The sequence below is a fragment of the Macaca mulatta genome, chromosome 2, assembly GCF_049350105.2.
Source record: "Macaca mulatta isolate MMU2019108-1 chromosome 2, T2T-MMU8v2.0, whole genome shotgun sequence".
Lineage (NCBI taxonomy): Eukaryota > Metazoa > Chordata > Mammalia > Primates > Cercopithecidae > Macaca > Macaca mulatta.
In genome coordinates this window covers 81,597,320-81,600,415 of record NC_133407.1, presented here as the reverse complement: position 1 = coordinate 81,600,415, position 3,096 = coordinate 81,597,320, and positions in this window count along the sequence as shown.

Genomic DNA, 3,096 nt, shown 5'->3' with positions numbered 1-3,096 from the left:
CCCATGAGAAGTTCTAGAAATAAGTGCCAGCCGGGCAGGAATAATGGTTTCTCTTTGCTATGGGGCCCTCTCCCTTTTGTACTTCAAGTCCTCTCTGAGGTCCCAAGGTAATACAGGGCAAAGACCAGTCTTCGGTGCAGAATCTTAAGTGCAGCCAATGCCATAGCTTCAGTCCTTCCTGGCCGTGTCCACCACCCTTAACAGTTAGTCCTCTCTAGTCCTCATGCAGCCGTGCATTCTTTTTTACACAGTGAGTTATTACAGAAGATAGAATAAGCAGCCTGCCTGTGTGGTATGCAACTCCCATTTCAGAGATGTTCATCCTCAGTTGCCTCTTCTATTGAACTTGTCTCCTTATCGGCAGATTGTAACAAAGTGAGCACATTCGAGTTTAAAAAACCTCCATATACGTCTGGGTGCGGTGGCTCACGCCTGCAACCTCACCACTTTGACAGGCCGAGGCAAGTGGATCATGAGGTCAGGAGACCATCCTGGCCAACATGGTAAAACCCTGTCTCTACTAAAACTACACAAATTAGCTGGGCGTGGTGGCGCAGCTGGTGTAATCCCAGCTACTCAGGAGGCTGAGGCCAGACAATAGTTTGAATCAGGGAGTTGAGAAGCTGCAGTCAGCCAAGATCACGCCATTGCACTCCAGCCTGGCAATAGAGGAAGATCGTCTTTAAAAAAAGAAAAAAGAAAAAAAAAAGAAAAAAGAAAAGAAAAGAAAAAGCCTTGATAGGGGTTTAGATGGTCACATTTTCCTCACCTGGACATAACCTCCCATATGCCCTATGCCAAAACATCAGGACTCACAAAATCCTGAAAATCAAAGGCCTAGCTAAATACATCCTGATCACAAATGCTGCCCAAGGTAGAGTAACGGCAGAGGAAATCAGAGTTTTAAGGGTACTGTACCTTTTAACTGTAATCACAGAAAAAGATACGAACCCAGAGAACTATGAAGTCTGTGTCCGGAATTGGTGAGTTCTTGGTCTCGCTGACTTCAAGAATGAAGCCACGGATCCTCGCAGTGAGTGTTACAGTTCTTAAAGATGATGTGTCTGGAGTTTCCTCCTCCTGGTGGGTTCGTGGTCTCGCTGACTTCAGGAGCGAAGCTACAGACCTTGGCAGTGAGAGTTACAGTTCATAAAGGTGGCACGTCCGGAGTTGTTCGTCCCTCCCTGTGGGTTCGTGGTCTCACTGGCTTTAAGAGTGAAGCTACGGACCTTCGCGGGGCGATGTGGACCCAAAAAGTGAGCAGCAGCAAGATTTATTGTGAAGACTGAAAGAACGAAGCTCCAACCGGCAGGAAAATCACCCAACTTCGTTGCCGCTGGGGGAGCTGGCAGCCTGCTTTTATTCCCTTATCTGACCACACCCACATCCTGCTGATTGGTCCATTTTACAGAGAGCTGATTGATCCGTTTTGATAGGGAGCTGATTGGTGTGTTTACAAACCTTTGGCTAGATACAGAGTGCTGATTGGTGTGTTTACAATCCTTTAGCTAGACACAAAAGTTCTCCAAGTCCCCACCAGTCCCAGAAGTCCAGCCAGCTTTACCTCTCCCTGGCACTCCCTGGGGGATTTTGCGGCATCTAGCCTGAAGGAGCTCGTCCCAGACCAAGAGGAAAAGAGGGAAAGCGAGAAAGAGAGGGAGAACCGCCATCGTGGCGAACAACCCGGCCAAGAGGGAACGGCAGTCCACACACGGGATCCAGCCCTGATCAAGGCGCCGGCTTCCCCGAACGTGGGGCCCTCTGAGTCCGTGCCCACCGGGAACCCCCGCTGCCCCGCGCACATCCCCGGTTCCCGCCTGCGCCTCTCCCTCCACGCCTCCCTGCGGGCAGAGGGAGTGGGATCCACCCTCGGCCAGCCCCAGAGAGCAGTCCCCATAGCGCAGCGGTGAGTGAAGCGCTCCTCGAGCGCGGCCAGAGTGGACACTGAGGCCGAGGAGGCGCCGAGAGCGAGCGAGGGCTGCTAGCACGTTGTCACTTCTCATATCTACCCTCCTCTGGCCTTTAAGCAAGATTCAACATAGCTTATTCCTATTGCATTACCTAGCTGCCTTTTAAACCTTCTCACAACAGTCTAGAACAACTGCATTATACAGGAGCTCAGTGAGACGAGTAATATATGTATAAGAATGTATATGAATATTACACAGTGCTGGGTTCCAACAGAGCTCATCTGTGATGAAGAAGTCACCCTTTTAAGAGTTTCTAATGTTCCCAAAGCAAGGCATAGAAAAACAGAAAGGCATATGCTTTAATCAAATGCTAAAGAGGTGGAGAAATACATGTTTCACAGTGGTTTTATTTTTGATAGGGAAAAATATGATAGGAAGATAAGGAGAGTGTCACTAGGTTAGCATAGGATTTTGAAGAGCTAAAGTGAAAGAAGACCTTCCAAAGTGGGGATCCCACTTGTCAACCTTGGTTCCTCTGATATGTGGTGTGATGAACACAATAAATTATACACTGAATTTCAATCCCCTTCTAGTAGGTTTTCCCTACTGCAGAGACTACAAAGTTAAAATGACTTTTCCCAGCCTCACTTGAAGCTAGGTTCAGGAAGTGATTTAGATTCTCCTGATCCTTCACATTTATGCAAGCCTTGAATTTGCAACTGAGGTACATAGGGTGACAAGCAGGTCACGTGACATCCAATTTCCTGATGTCTGTGATTTTGAGCCAGCAGCTGTGACACTACTTCTAGTTTCAACAGGCAGTGTCCTCACTATGACAGGGCCACAGCTTTCTGGGTAGCACAGTTATGTGGGGTGGCTTTGGGAGTTCTTCCTGGAAAGACAACTTAGAATCCATTTCTCCATGATTCCACAGCTATTTAATACATGTGGCAATTCTCTTTTACTAAGCTAGCCAGTGATTCCTGGTCTCTGCCAAAGATTTCTGCCAATACCGTGGTGTTATGGGATATTTAGGGTACTGATTTTCTGGCCAGAAACCGCTGTGGCTGGTGGCACCTTGACCTGAGCTCTTGTCCTGCCTCCAGGAAGAATGAGGTATGCAGACAAGTGAAGGGTGAAGAAGATGAAGAGGAGTTTTATTTAGTGTTGGAGACCCACAGTGGGT